The sequence below is a fragment of the Mytilus edulis genome, chromosome 4 (assembly GCF_963676685.1).
Source record: "Mytilus edulis chromosome 4, xbMytEdul2.2, whole genome shotgun sequence".
NCBI classification, from domain to species: Eukaryota; Metazoa; Mollusca; class Bivalvia; order Mytilida; family Mytilidae; genus Mytilus; species Mytilus edulis.
The window spans coordinates 80,269,927-80,287,766 of record NC_092347.1 but is presented as its reverse complement, the minus strand read 5'-3'; positions in this window follow the sequence as shown (position 1 = coordinate 80,287,766).

The following is a 17,840-nucleotide window of genomic DNA, read 5'->3' as shown; positions in this document are numbered from 1 at the left end:
CGAAATGTTGACTACTGGGCTGGTGATACTCTCGGGGACGAAACGTCCACTAGCAGTGGCATCGACCCAGTGGTTTGAATAGTTATCAAAAGTACCAGGATTATAATTTAGTACGCCAGACGAGCGTTTCGTCTACATAAGACTCATTAGTGACGCTCAAATCGAAATATTTATAAAGCCAAACAAGTACAAAATTGAAGAGTATTGAGGATCCAAAATTCCAAAAAGTTGTGCCAAATATGGCTAAGGTAATTTATGCCTGGAATAAGAAAATCCTTAGTTTTTTGAAATATTCAGTTTATAAAAATGACCACATGATTGATATTCATGTCAACACTGAAATGTTGACTACTGGGCTAGTGACCCCAACGTTATATTACTGGGTCTTCCAAGTGCTTCACGAAAGCTTTGCTAAAAAATCGAATTAGCAATCAAAGCCGGGCTTTGTGAAAGAAACTATTTCGAGTTGACGTGAACCGGATATGAATATCATTTATAGTAGTTACAATCTAAGACTCTTTCGTCTTGGTATCAAAACATTTGACTTTTCTAAACTTTACAACTTTCCCATTTCAACTAAAAGGCTTATTGAAAAGATCGGTTCTGTTTTGCCTCATTAAAAATGATGGTCAATGTAGATGCAAGCATAAATGTAATACCCATAGTATCTATGATACAAGTATCCTGTTTTAGAGAGTAATAAATTGACTTTGTGTGATAAATCACTCTAATTCGAACACAACACTCTTTGAAATTGACATAATCAAGATGTTTGATTTCTTGATTGACAAGGCATTTGTTACGTTTGATAGACGTGTTTTTCAACAAACAATCGACATTCCCGTGTAATATGACTGCACCTCTTCTTGCCGACTTGTTTCCGAAGTACATGAAGATGACTACATAAGTTACATCCTTAGGAAGATATTTTAAACTTTTGTTACTACGTTGAACGCATTTGCGATAAAGGATACAACAGCTACATTTACTGTCTGCCTCATGTCTTGAATTAAGTTTAGAAATTAACAATAACGGTCTGTTGAATTACATCTTCACGGCAGAAGAGATGATTTAGGCTTCTCATTTGTAAAGTTTCCATTTCTACGTAGAAACATTCCAGTAGCGCATGCATATGGAGTATATATCTCCCAGTTGATACAATGGTCCAGGACTTGCATTTCCTATTCAAAATTTCCATGATAAAGGGTAACTGCTCAAAAGGAAGCTTTTAAAACGAAAATTTCAAGTTGTGAAGTTGAAATCATCCCTTTGTAAATTTTACAGACATCATCGCGAGTTAGTTGTCCGTTATTGAATATCTTTGTCGCAGATGACGACTCATATGCTCCAATTGTCGTTAGCACAATCGCGTTTTCTTTTTTTAAGAATGTGATCAACCGAATTAGCCTTATTACCAGGTGTGTTTTTACATGAGAACCACGACGGGTGTAACTGTTAGAGCAAGATCTGCTTACCTGTCCGGAACACCTTCTAGATTTTTTGTAGGGGTTGTGTTGCCCAGTCTTGAGATTTCCTTGTTATGTATTGTGTACAGCTTTTTTATATTTTCATTTCACCATGACCTTGTCAGATTATTTACAAATTATGAGTTTGGATGCCCCTTTTGGTATCTTTCGCCACTTTTTGAACATCGGTAAATAAATTTCGTATAAGTATGTTTTTGTCTCTACTTTTGATATGAACGAAATATGGTAGTGATTATTAATTACACTTTGACGAAGAATAAAGGCCATATGACAATGAGACACACAGCAACCGACTAACAAACTCTTAAACTTATAAAGACGATTTTTTATATGATTTAGAAAAAAATAAGAATATGAATTTAAACTAGCATTGATAGTTTATAGTATTTCCCGCTTTGTATTTATTATGTCTGTTTAGTTCACGCATCATTGTAAATATAACGGAATTTGATGAGACTGTCATCAAAGTGAGAGGGTTAGCGCTTTAAAACCAGGTTTAATCCACCATTTTCTACATTTGAAAATGCCTGTACCACGTCAGGAATATGACAGTTCTTGTCCATTCGTTTTTGATGTGTTTTGTTATTTGATTTGCCATGTGATTATGGACTTTCCGATTAGATTTTCCTCTAAGTTCAGTACTTTTGTGATTTTACTTTTTTTGTTGTTGTTTTGTTTTTATTTTTTTATTTCAAAGTAGTAGACGTTTTAACAAATCCGGTATAAAAAAATTACCGCGTGCAACATGCAAACATTAGTTTAATACAATCAGCTTTATTCTTCTGTTTTCACTTTCCAGCTTAAATAAAGTTAAGATAAATCTTCCATTGTAAAATTAATGTAGTTCTACAGGCGAAAGTTAAGAAATTCTTCAATAAGTAAAATAAAAAATAATCATCTTTTCAAGCACGAATTCTTTTTTTATTTCAATCTACAGAACTAGTGACAATCGCCTTTACAAATAAAAAGGAGTTTTCGTGATATTGCTAATGAGAAAATTGTATGCATCAAAAGACCAACGTACATTTATGTTTTTATAAAAAAAATAAAAGTATCTTAATTATCCTTCACTACGCTACCGACAAAAAAGATCTTATACTGTGTTATACACACCGATCAGAAGCCATTGTAGGAGCACATTTTAATTTCAATTGCAATCTGTATAAACATCAAATTTTGTTATTCAAAATCCGAAAGAGTAACGGTAAGTATGATTGTTTTTAAATCATACGTAAAGAAAAAAGTCCAATCAAAAAAGTACTTAACTCCGAGGAAAATTCAAAACGGAAAGTCCATAATCCATTGGCAAAATCAAACGCTAAAACACAACAAACGAATGGACAACAACTGTAATACAGAAAGCACTTGTTAAAAATAACTTATATGTTGGTTGGTTTTTTCTACTTTTTTTTCTTTTTGACTATGTCGTTATCAGTTTATTTACGAGTTTGAATGTTCCTTTAGTATCTTTCGCATCTCTTTGGACATTTGTAAATTACAGTTACCCAAAATTATGACCAAACTCGGGTCTGACGTACAAAATTATAAGCATGTTTTCTTTGATGGGTTTATTTTGAACCCCTTGGCCGATGCCACTGATGTAAAGATTCCCTCTCCAATGGTATCACAAATCGAGTAGCACTTCTTATATATTTTTTTTAATTTCCTCTGTTGCATCTTTCTATTCCAAAATAAATTGCAGCACAACCAGAGTTAATTTTCAGAAGAAAACCGAAAGGCTCGTATTCAGAAATTTTAAAATAACGGACCGCTTGTTTACAAACGATTTAAATCATTTCTATAATTTTATATATATGTATATGTAGCCATGTATCACCATCATTGATGGCGATCCGATGGATACATCTGTTGTAGAGTTGTCACTGACTCAGACGTACTTATAAATATAATTATTTTCTGTGACTGTATATTACATTAATTTGTAGGATCCTTTACTATAGATAATTTAGCTGATCTGTAACAATAACATCTTCATGCCTTATATATCATGTACTGCAGTACGCCGCTAGATTAAAACTGACGTGGAAAGGTAACACACGGCCAGCGAAAGCTCTTTTTTTGAGAGCCCAGGTGGTCGTGTGGTCTAGCGGGACGGCTGCAGTGCAGGCGATTTGGTGTCACGATATCACAGTAGCATGGGTTCGAATCCCGGCGAGGGAAGAACCAAAAATTTGCGAAAGCAAATTTACAGATCTAACATTGTTGGGTTGATGCTTCCCTCGCCGGGATTCGAACCCATGCAACTGTGATATCGTGACACCGAATCGCCTGCACTGCAGCCGTCCCGCTAGACCACACGACCACCTGGGCTCTCAAAATAAAAGAGCTTTCGCTGGCCGTGTGTTACCTTTCCTCGTCAGTTTTAATCTAGCTGCGTACTACAGTACATGATATATAAGGCATGAAGATGTTCTTGTTACAGATCAGCTAAATTATCTATAGTAAAGGATCCTACAAATTAATGTAATATACAGTCACAGAAAATAATTATATTCATAAGTACGTCTGAGTCAGTGACAACTCTACAACAGATGTATCCATCGGATCGCCATCAGTGATGGTGATACATGGCTGTGTACGCTAGATTAAAACTGACGAGGATAGGTAACACACGGCCAGCGAAAGCTCTTTTATTTTGAGAGCCCAGGTGGTCGTATGGTCTAGCGGGACGGCTGCAGTGCAGGCGATTTGGTGTCACGATATCACAGTTGCATGGGTTCGAATCCCGGCGAGGGAAGAACCAAAAATTTGCGAAAGCAAATTTACAGATCTAACATTGTTGGGTTGATGTTTAGACGAGTTGTATATACATTATGTACACAGCCATGTATCACCATCATTGATGGCGATCCGATGGATACATCTGTTGTAGAGTTGTCACTGACTCAGACGTACTTATGTATATATATATATTTCAGGTTTGATAAATTCGCACCCGACTTTTGTAACTCGCAACTAATTTTGTTTTACTCGCAAGTCAACTTTCGACTCTCAACTCGACTTTTAAAACCGGCAACTCGGCTTGTGAACTCGCAACTCGACTATAAAACATTTAAACTCGACATTTGTAACTCGCAACATGAATTTTATTAACTCGCAACTTGACTTTTATAACTCACACTGACCGGTCATGTCCGACTATTATTTTTAAAATGATAAAAAAAGTGATTAATTCACTTTAACTGTTTGCTGGTTGATTGTTTTCTTATGACTGAAATGAATTATCTAAAGTTTTAATGACAGGTTATGATTTTAACAGTATATTGTATAATCACGTTAGGTTTGGAATTACTTTAATAATACGAAAATAATGAAACATGGGAGGTAACTCGAAAATTCGACGAAAGAACTGAAAATAATCTCAGTTGTCTTTCGTGTACTAGTAATGTTGATAAAAACTACTTTACAGTTAGAGTTTCACGATAATTCAATGATTATTAGCTTGTATTAATATGTATCATGAAACTGAATGAATCATAGCTTAAAATATGAAATATTTGTTTTAAACTCGTTTTAAAAAGTCTTCCACATTAATGTTGTGCATCATGCACATTAAAATCGTACACTATTTGAAATTATGAGAGTTCAGCATCGAGCAAATGAACTGAAACCTTAAAATACATACAGTCTTTATTTGTGGGACGTGTTGCTATTTTATTCATTGTTTTGGCATTATTCTGACCTCCATGCGTCTTTTCTTTCTTATTTTGCATTATTTTCTTAATTATTATTATTTTTCATACTGACTCGTTTTAGTTTGTTCTGCATCTACTTTTGCTTATAGACAGCAGATAGTATTGTTAAAGCAGATAGAAGCATATGGGAAATATGTGCCTTTTCATCTCGAAAAACTTGACAACAAGTACGTGGTCTGCTGAAATGCACTGGAAAGTCCTCAAAGTTTCTTTAAAAAAAAACAGTTAAAATTGAAGTCACAATTACAAAAACACTTCAATGATTGCATCACCGAATGCACTTTATCGCATGTCATCTTTTTTATCTATGGTGCAGTTCCTCATTATCTTTTGTCCTTATTCGAACAACAATTAATGACTCCATCGTTATTAACTTAATTACTGCCATGAGTAATATTATAATTATGAATCACCAATATTGGAAAAAAAGACAATTAAGGCATCCGTGAATCATATCGGGTAGAAAGAACTTTATGAATAGATTAATTTTAACCGTTGTTCAATAATGAATGAAGTCAATATGTCATGATTTGTCCCATGTCATAACGATGTAAAATTCACAGTTAAAACAGCGGTTTCGTAAAGATTGGAACACAACCCTGTAATAAAATAATAATGTTTTAAGAATGTTTTATGCGATTTAAATATGATTTATCAATAAAAAAAACACTATAAAAAGTTAAATATGCACTAGCAGAATGTTTCTGGAAAAAAAACTGACGATTTTCATTAAAATAATGCAGCAAATTTTAATGATTTGAAAGATATGGGAAAAATGAAATATGAATTCTGTTCACCAATACAAAAAAAGGCAGGAAGATAATATGAAGGTTCTTTTATAAAGCAATTGTTTGTATCCCTTGTAAGAGACTAGGCATTTCATTATAAACTGTATTGATATATATATATATATTTATAAGAGCGAGGTGGATATACCGTGGGGCAAAGCCAGGAAGGAATGCTCCAACGCATAACGTTGTCAAAAACGAAAACCCGAAAAATAAACAGCATAATTCAAATGAAAACATAGAGAACCAAAGCCTGAGCAACACAAGCCCCAAACAGGGGATGAACTCATGTCCTCCTAAAGTGTAAGCAGATCCTACACTAAATTTGGTACTTGTTGTGATGCTCATGTAAGTAGAGGCTCATGTATTCTTCTAACTCTGTGATGTCACATTCGCCGAAAAGGAGACAGGATTGTGGTTACAACGATTGAAAAATATTCGTCGTCTTCTGTGAAACAGATATTCCAAAGCGGTTACCCAACTCGTGATGACGTCTACAAAATGTGTAAAGGAATGATAATGTAAACCATTAGTTGTATAGTTATCTTGTAAGCAGCACCCTCCAAGGAAATCATGATATAAATGCAAAATCTGAAATATTGTATAAACTCGAATATATATATAATTCATATGCCGGCTACTGGAATGTTGCTACATAGAAAAAGAAAGATCACAATTGGGAAGCTGATATCATATCTTTTGTCGTTAAGGCTAATTTTAAACTTTTTCTCATTATCATTTTCTATACATATGTAATTCAAAATATTAGGCAGACTTTACTGTATCTATTGTATCATTATTTCGAGTTCGATGGGTTGAATGCTTTCATTATAGTAACGTAACCAGAGTTTGAATTATCTAGTGAAAGGATCATAAAATTGAAGAAGGAATCTATAGATCGGAATAAGAACGTAAATAAACTCATCATAGATCATACCAGGATGTAAATTTGGTATTTGCGCCGGACGCGCGTTTCGTCCACTAAAAACTCATTAGTGACACTTGAAAAAAAAGTAATAAAAGTCCGAATAAAGTACGGAATTGAAGAACATTGAGGATTAAAAATAAATCCTAGATGTTTCGCCAAATATAGCTAAGGAATACTATTCCTGTGGTGAAAAGCCTTAGTATTTCAACATTTAAAGTTTTTTTAACAGTTTATTTATAATTATGACCATGTCAAGGTTAATTCATATCAACATGGAAGTGCTGACTACTGTTAACCTTACTAAAGCATAACGATAACTTCTTTTCATTCTTCCTTAAAGGGTCTCGAATGAAGACTACTTCGTATGAATAAAGGAACTAGTCAGCAAGAAGGGGTCACATTTGTTTCCAATGGGAATGCCCATTGTTTGTTGAAAAATGTGTCCTCCCTTTATAACAAATATGTCAATGAAAATATTAAGCATCTTGATAAAATCATGTTCATTATATATATTTTTTTTTAATAAGAGCGTCGTTTAGAAAGTATAATGTTTCCCTTTATGACGTTTGTACGCGCGTCTGGCGTATTAAATTATAATCCTGGTACCTTTGGTAACTATTTAAATCACTTGGTCGATGTCACTGCTGGTGGACGTTTCGTCCCCGAGGGTTTCGCCAGCCCAGTAGTCAGCATTTCGGTATTGACTTGAATATCATTATATGGTCATTTTTATAAATTTCCTGCTACAAAAATTTTGAATTTTTCGAAAAACTAAGGATTTTCTTATCCCAGCAATAGATTACCTTAGTCGTACTTGGCACAACATTTTGGAATTTGGGATCCTCAATGCTCTTCAACTTTGTACTTGTTTGGCTTTATAACTATTTTGAATTGAGCCTCACTGATGAGTCTTATGTAGACGAAACGCGCGTCTGGCGTATTAAATTATAATCCTGGTACCTTTGATAACTATTGTATCTACGTTAGTAATTTTTATTTATTACAAGTCTTCGGGTTTGGCATGGGGAATACTTTAGCGTAGTGTAGAAAGTCCACATGTGTAGTGTACTACTGTAAGACTACCTGCATTGTACTCAAACAGACCTTTGGATTTTTTAAGTATCCACACTTGATCAGATTCATAACGTTACTTGAGTAGGTAGTTGCACAATAAATATGAAGCCTGGCTTTGATTTCTAATAAATAGCTTCGAAATAGGTTTCGTGGTGCACTTGGAAGACCATGCAATATCACGTTTGTCATGACAATAATGTTATTTAGGTATCCAATTGATTAGACGAATATCCAGTTCATCTTTAGTTCAAATTCCTAAGGAACTTTGAACGAACCAATGATTATTCAAAATTTCATCTTTGGTTACAGAGTCATGTTGACATATGTTGTGTTTCCTAGTGAATTGTTGATACTCAATTCCTTTATTGGGCAGTTGATTTTAACGGACTAGCAGTCTATTTACGGGGAAGGGCCCGGGGCATACTTTAACCAGTTGAAAACGTTTCAGGCCGGTTTATTTATGATTTAAGAGCTAGCAGATATGCACGGAGAAGATCAAAATTGTGTCGATATTAAAACCTGCAATGAGTTTTGTTCGCTTTTGGTTTATAAATTGTTTACGGAAGAAGGGGAAGAAGAAGATGGACAGGAATACAGCAATCGGATAAAAACAATTATAAATATGTTGCATATAACGATTAACCAAAAAATATGACTATGCCAGTTTCTTAATAACGAGTGGCCAAACAGACCTTATTTGTATAAACATGATGAAGATAAGTACACCATCAAAATAATTAATTTGCTTTATTCTTTTGCAGGAAACCAAGTATGAAATTTAGAGGGTTTCTAGCATAAAAACCAAAACTGTCTGCTACTAGCGAAGTATTATTTCAATATCCTGTTTATATAAATATTTGAAACATAAAAGAAGATAACTATATTAGATATTTTGTCTAAATCGCAGCTAATGGGCTTTTATTTTAAGTAAAGATTGTAATGAGAATATTTTAATTTGAAGAAATTAAAGCTTTGTCAAATTTTCCATTACTCTTAAAGAACAAACGTCTGCCATGAAATTTAAAAGTTATGAAGATGAATTTTAATTTTTTTTTAAAGAAATGGCAATGAATTCGTACAGTTTCGGTCATGATGTTTTACAGTAACGGACATCATTTCGAGTTTTTGTGCGGCTTATAACTTCACTTAACAATAATTTCTCCAGTAGATATGCTTCATTTGTTTATTTCTGTTTATATATAGACTGATAAATACCAAAAATACAGGCGATTGCCATCTTTGGGTATCCTTTGCTGCAGTTAAGTATACCAGTTTAACAACTGTGAATATTTGCAAGCATTCATTTCATGAAACAATTAATCAGGGATGTTTTTTATGGGTTTTTTTTATCTAGCCGTTAGCTGCAATTAAAAAAAAAATATGTTATCGTGAAAAAACTATATTTAAATCATAGTCTTTCAAAAAAGCTTATAATGTAATATTTATTGTACTTGATACTTATAAGCTATATTGCTTTTGGAATAAAGAATATATATATTTGTTACGTTTAATTAGTGAAAAGAAAACGGCATGGATTTCATGGAACAGTAACTGTTAAAGTTTTCGAAAAGCCATTTTATTGAATAAGAAACTCTGTTGGATAAGACTATGGTATAGTGTAATATACAGACAAATGATTACTGTTAATAGAGATTCGAAATGACCATAAAAGGAATTTCGCCTAAACAAGACTTCCAATGGGTTTAACACTCTAGAAATATTTAATACCTTTATTAAAATTGTCTTTGTCGCAATATCTGATAACGATTTTTTTTATAATTGTCTATGTTTTCCCTCGAATAAACAAGAAATAAGGTGTATTGAGCAATCATGTAAATTTACCGAAACTCAAAACCAGTTAATTGATTCAAATTATTTAAATGAGCATTAGACAATTAAACTACGGAGCCTTTTGAAATTCGTTATTTACGTTGACATTGTTCTAGTAAATAGCTCGACTATAGAATGGAAACAGGAAATATATTACTGAATCCTCTGCAGTGGAACATGTTTCATTGACATTTTAAATGTGTATTGGACTGACTTACGTTACAACATAATAGAAAATCTATAACAGAGATTTTTCCGGAAATTTAGTTTTGAATTATTCAATTATATTATTTAAATGATTAGCACTTTTATTGTTAATTAAGGTTCTAGTGTGTCTATACCAATTATACAACAGGATAAATAGTGACAACGATGTATCGTATGTCGTAAGTCCTGTAGTCACGCAATACATTCACGTACACAAATGCCGTTGAAAAACAACGAAATCTATGCTATTGATTCACTCGCAGTGACTCCTTCTTTTGGATCTATAAATGTACCTGTCAGGAATATGATGATCAATAGTTGTCGTTTTTTTATGTGGTTCATAAGTGTATCTCTTTTTTATTTTAATTATATCGTTGGTTTTCCTGTTTGAATGGGTTTACACATGTCATGTTTGTGGCCCTTTATAGCTTACTGTTCGGTGTGAGCCAAGGCTCCGTTTTGAAGACCGTACTTAGACCTATAATGGTTAATTTTTACAAATTGTGACTTGACTAGAAAGGCACTAAACCACACCTTCTTATATCTGAATATGACCTTTGTTTTCTATAAGTCTCTTTGGTCGAGTTGATATATTCGAGCGTTTGATGTTTAAATACGTCAACATCACTGAAATGTCAGTTTGCTTTTAATACAGATATTCAACTTTAATGATTTTTTTTAAATTGTTAAAGATGCAGGTGAGAGTCTCCACAATAATTTTAGTTAAGTTCAGTATTTTTGTTTATACTTTTTTGTGTTGACAGTATCATTTATGATAAAAGTTTACAAACAGGAAAAATGTAAAGTTCCTTGTGTATATAGTGTTGGCTCCAACTTTTCATGACAATTCTCTGGCAACAAATCTAGTACCATATGAACCACTTAGCGTAAATGTATTCGCCTCTTAGAAGTAAATAAGATTATGTATACTATAGGATTGCTCCACTACAAGTTTGGTTACTTGCTGTATAAATACATTTTAGTAATTAAGCTAATTACAAAGCAATACAATAAACTGAGACATAACAGTTGTTTTAAAACGTAGCAGGAAATTAATTTGCAAACTGGTTTTCCATCTGGAAAAATAAGGAGAGTTAACCCGAATTGTTGTCAAGAAATAGTATTATCTTCATCAGAATAAACAATGTCTATGACCAATTCGGAACATGAGAAATTTACATAAAAGAAAATCAGATTTATGATTACTTTAAATAGTAACAATGTTGTGTGTACAATAATGGCCCAGTCTTGCAGCCTTCCGTCATATAAATCATGAATAGAAACGCAAGCTCTGGAATACTAGCATCTCATCAACTTGGGAGATATATATTTTATATGATATTGCATTTAAAAATCTAATTCAGCAAACCAATAAGGGGGTTATGGATTTCGAGGAGGTTTTAAAATAATAATGTTGCTTTTGCCATAAAGTTGAAAAGGTATATATATGCTTTAAACTAACACCTTTGCTAAATCACACAAGTGATATGTTGTGAGCCAAATGTGTCAAATCAGTACAGTACGGAATTGAAACTTAAATAAAATAAGGCGTAACAAATACTTGACTGCCATGGACAGGTAGAAATGTTAAGTAAATATACATTTTATTTTTAAACTTATGTTAACAGGATTATAATGAGACCATTTATATTAATGTTTACTAAAATTAATGTTTTTGGATATTTGTGTTGATTCACTGTCAAATCTAAAATTTCAAAAATTAGGCGTAGTTTTACAAAAACAACAGACTTCTGGTACAGTTCCCGACATAGACATATTTATGACAATTATAGAATTTTGTACTTTTTGTCACTTTTGGAAATAAGGGCACCCAAGTAAAGCTATGAGCTTTTTCGATGCAAAGTGGATGAATATTTTATCAAGACTATAATTTTATTTTTTTACGCTCATACATAAACGGATACCTTGCTTGAGCTGTAAACATAACCTGTAATTATCACACAAAAGTCAATAATTTAATCTCCAAGTAATCCACTGAAACTGTATGGTAGGTACATTACGGAAGACAGGAACGTTTCTGTAAGGACAAAAATCTGTCTTTTGACAAAGATTCTACTTTCTACATTCCACACTTTTATAGTAAGTGACTTGTGAATTAGTTTAGTTAAATAAAGTATATGTGTGTATGGTTGAGAACTTTTAAATTTCTCATCTTCGAAGTAGAGTGACGATTTTGTCATCCTTTGGCCTGTTTGTTTCAAAGTAGGAGAAATTCTCACATGCCAACATGGTCAGCTTTAATTGATCGCATGCACTCGCTTCGCAAATAATCAATGTTTTTATCATTGGGTAATTTAACAGTTATTCCTTTTCAATATAAATGATAAATTTAGCTTAAACTTGTGTATCGTTACGTTTAATGACTGATGTATATAATTATTTAGAAAAATTATTGACACTATTGTGTTTTACAACTGCGATGCATACTTTAAGGAATACTCCAAAATCTAATACTACATTTAAATGATTAGATATAATCGGGAACATCAAAGGCTTCATTAAGTATTGTCATTAACTGGATAACGATAAAGGGACATGTATGCGCGAATATAAGTTTAAAATCCGATGAGTGATCATCATACTGCATTCTGATAACGCTGCAAACGATATTAAAACGGCATGTGCAACACTATTCCAGCAGATTATGTCACGTATAACGGTCGGTTTGAACAACACAACATTAAGCAGGTCTTTTGGGAAAGATATACAATATTGTAATTCTGTACTTTAAGCGTATAAAACTACTGTCAAAAGTACAACATTTAGCTACATTTATTAAACAAACCATAACAAAATGGGAGAATTTACTAGGGGATGGTAGGGAGAAGTTACTTAGAGGACAGGGGACGGGTAACAGGCCTGTTAAAACCATAAGTTGAAGAAAGGCGTTTACATCATTTATATTACATAGCCAGATAAAACAGCAACAAAACCAGGCCACATTAGGCGAAGTTCTATATGAGAACGCTCTTCTGTTTATAAAAGCATATTGTTTTGATATTGTCAAATAGTGAAGATTGTCATGCAATTTCGATATGCTTGTTCGTTTTGTTCTAGCTACTTAATGGGTTTTATACCGTCTCGAACTTACAGCCAACTGCTTTATAACAGCTATGTATAGTTAACGTAATTCAGCTGCAGACGTCACTGATATTGTCAAATCGCCTAGTTATCTTAAATTTTGAAATATTAAATAATTAACTATTAAAAAAACGATATCTTTCATATTGGAAGCTAGAATTTGTTTGAACCTTTGCAAATGGTGCAAATGGGTCTCTACATTGTTGGTTATTATTCATCTTTATAAGTAATTTCTGTTCTCTCCTGTGTTAACGGTCGCTACCTTGAATCTGGTAAAAAATAAAAGTGTTACTGATACAAATGTAAGAATAGTATACTTACTCTACGACCAGTATGTTCAAATACATTGCATCTTTGAACTAGTTTTTAAAATCCAGTATTTTGGAAAGTCGAATAAGAGTTATAGTGTTATTTATAAGACTTGTCTGCTTAAGTTTAAGTGTTAATTGAATGAGAATGTGTCTCTAGACATGTTGGAGTAAAGTTCGTCATAAAAAAGGATGAAAAATACGGCTTATGTGATTGCATATCTCAATTCATTGTGAATTTAGAGGAGCTCCTTCAAATCAAAATTAAAAGAGTGGTTAAAACGAGGATTATATGGCGAAAAGATTACAATCACTAAGTGCGACCTACATAATTGATAAATCAGATTCAAATTCAAACTCGTTAAATGTAGATCAGGTTAACTTTACCAGAAAAATCGTTTTTATCGCTCGACTAGCTTGGCACATTTCTAACGTATTTATATCTAACACTGGGAATTAACGAGAAATCAATGTGCATCATAATAGAATTAAATGTGTTTTCAGTGCATTGTTTCAATCTAAAGTCAATAAATATAAATATTATGAAAGAAAACTTATGACTGCACCATTTGTTGTTACTTGAAAATACATTGATGTCTCTTAAATGTTGCAATATTGCACATATCAATTCAGCAGCAGTTGTTCATGCGTGTTTCCATCTAAGGCAATTTTCATTGATATTTCCAGCTTTAGTGTAGTGACAAATACCTTTGGTAACTTGTGATGAATGACACGGAAAAAACACAGTATGTCTGTGAAGAAAAAAAACCGCACAAACAACATTATTTATGCTTGTACTTGATACTTTCCCCCACGCAGTTCACGCGAAGTTTGGTTACTACTGTATAATTTTTTTATATGATTTTAGAATGAAAAAATACCTTTGAATTGTCTTTGTTCTTGTTAAAATCGATCTCTGATATTGTTGACATCAAAACTTTATTTCTATGGATAATACATAACATTAAAAATGATGAGAAATCAACCAAAGGTTTTTCGTATGTATTGTTCATTCTAAAAAAAAACGATTGATATAATAGCTATTTTAAATAATTGAATGAAGCGAAAATATACTTGCAAAAATATTTACTTTAAGTTTTATAAGCAAATAGATCTAGATCTTCGAAATTACTCAAACGCAGTCTAATATATTACATTTTGATGAACATACTCATGGAACCTGTTGCTCAGTGCTTGTCGTTTGTTGATGTGGTTCATACGTGTTTCTCGTTTCTCAGTTTTTGATTTAGATAAGACCGTTGGTTTTCCTCTTTTATGGTTTTAAACTAGTTTTTTATACCTTTTATAGCGTGCTGTTCGGTGTAAGCCAAGTTTCCGTGCTGAAGGCCGTATTTTGACCTATATATGGTTTACTTTTTATTAATTGTGACTTGGATGAAAAGTGATCTCATTGGCACTCATACCACATCTTCTTATATCTATGTATTTGTATATTTAATGTTCCAAAGACGTACCACACATTCTTTCTATAGTCTTCAACTTTGTATTCTAAAGTACTTGGCCTTTTTTTTTTAATTAAATCAAGTATATTGCTTATTTCTAATCCTTGTGAATGACGTAGCTACATTATGTTCACCCCTGAACTTCTCCCGTCCGGTAGTAAAAACATTGGGTAAGTAGTGCAGCCGTTTGGTTGTATGGGAAGTATAAGTAAGCAGCCACGTCCAGTGCGAATAGGGCCTTGATACCCTGTATAGGTGAGTGCCACACTCTACAAGTTAAAGAAAACCCTTGTATGGGAAGTATAAGTAAGCAGCCACGTCCAGTTCGAATGTGGCCTTGAAACCCTTTAGGTGAGTGCCACACTCTGTAAGTTAAAGAAACCCCTTGTATGGGAAGTATAAGTGAGCAGCCACGTCCAGTGCGAATTGGGCCTTGAAACCTCGTAAAGTGAGTGCCACACTCTGCAAGTTAAAAAAAACCTTATACATTATCCAATGGATTCCTCGCGGTCATCCGATGTAAAACCCATACCGTATAGTCGGCTAGAAAAAGGCCCGTCTGCAAAGTGTGAAATATTTTCATTAAGAATACTAAAGATTTAATTGAGAAACAAAAGATTTTAAGAAATTACTATACAAGTGTATGGAAAACATGCCTTCCTCTTTAAAAAGTGTTCTTATGGCAAGTAAAAATAAAACCTTCTGAAAATGCCCGTACAAGTCAGAAATATGACGTTGTTTTAATAACGTTCGATTATGTCAGTTTTTAGTGACCTCCATTTTTTTATTTTACCTTGGAGTTCGGAATTTGTGTTATATTTTGTTGTAGGTTATATTTGAATATATCGTTTTATTTTTATTCATAATATACACGATGTAAGTAAGGGGAGAATTGAAGATAAAATGTTCATTGTTAGGGAAGAAATTAACGGGGGAATAAGAACTGGAACATGGAATTAAAAACACATATTTTTTATACTTGAAATATTTCATTGAAACAGTTTGAAATTTTTAATTTATTTATTTTAATTTTATGACCATAGTGGCTTCTTGTTCATTAATCTTAACTCTTTGTGGAATTTGAAATAGTTGTGATCAAAAAGCGAATAATTTATACTATATATCTTATTTGTCTTTTTTACTGTTGAAATGTACAAATGTATACGTTTTTAGTCACATGTGCATGTTGAAGATAGAACAAAATTCATAACAGTGTAGCTATGGCCATTCATTGACTGGGGAAAATTAGGTGAACGTTCGTCTGTAATGCCCACTGCTCACGACGTACTTATCATAGAAATTTAAACTGTGAGGTCACCAAAGGTTCTAAACGCCTAAATAAAATAATTAAAAATACTAATCAGGAATAACCTTTGTAATTTGAAAATAAATAAAAATGGCCTTCAACACGGAGTCTTGGCTCACACCGAACAGCAAGCTATAAAGGTTGAATACTAAAAATTCTTTACTTGATTTTTTGTTATGGTTTGACCATCAATTTTCCTAATATGATATCGCACGTTCTTTCAGATTATTTTTTTTTACTTAATTGGCTTTAAAAGTTACAATGCATGATGTCTTCTGTTTATGTAGTTCATATGTGTTTTTCGTTTCTCGTTGGTTTTCCCGTTTGAATGGTTTTACACTAGTAGTTTTGGGGCCCTCTATAACTTGCTGTTCGGTGTGAGCCAAGGCTCCATGTCGCAGGTCGTACCTTGACCTATAATGGTTTACTTTTATGAATTATTACTCTAGTTATGTCGGTTCCCTTAAGTCGATGCAAAAAATAATTTTACGATTATTTAATGGTAATAATTCTGGTCATGTATGATAGATTAGTATTAACAAGAAAGTAACATAATAATCTTTGATTCGCACACGTGGCTAAATGGATTTATATTCAGATTAATTCTGGTTCTTTGAGATTTGGCTCTACCTGACTCTTATAAAACTATTATATTCCAATCAAAACCCTTGAGGATTAAAGCGTAATAACATTACAAAATAATCGCAACCGAGTATTTCAGTGACAAAGAAAATTGAATACTTTATTATAAAATAAACGCTCATGTGAATAATTTTGATAGTTAAAGGTTCAAGAAGAAAATGACTGACTTTTTAGTGAAGTTATGTTTGAATATATAGGAGATGCCGCGGATTTAGCTTGAAAAATTATCATCCAGAGCCTCGAAGTGACGAAACAACCGTCTGCTATTATTTTTCTACCTGATTTGGTTAAGAACGCTTCCCAACTTAAACCTCTTAAAAACGTTTGGATCGATGAACCATCATGAGGGAAATAACATCGTTTCATACAAAAATATCTCCAGAATTGGTTTTTTTTATGATATATATGTTAAATACGTTTGACCCCTTTCAACCTTTTAGGGACATATGCCAAAGACCCATTTACCTTATATTTACTATACAATTCTGATAATTTATTACAAAAACGAGTGTAGTGTTATAAAGCATGTAAAGAAGATGTTAAATTACATTAATAAATGTCTAATATGTTGGTCTTTAAAAAGTGTTTCATAAATTACTTCTACAATGTGTAAATAGGTAAAAATGACCACGTCCTAAGTTTCATGACCTTGTAGTTTAAAACATGCTTATTTGTCATTACGCTGAAACACAAGAAGATAAAACTTCATCAAATATTTAAATTTGTACTGTAATAATTTGTTCCGACGTGACACTTCAATCAATTATTCTTTTAGACCTTAATTGAACAGATGTGACAATATGTTCAAACTCACGTTTTCAGATACTTATTGTATTTGCAATTTTCGGTAATTTCAAAAAGAAATAAGAACTGTGTAACAAAATCTCTAAGAAGTTGAAAATATATTTTTTAAATCAATATGTCAAACCTTTGGTTACTGCAAACAAATTGTTGGGTCTTTTTGAAGTTAATTCAAGAGGCGGAGAATA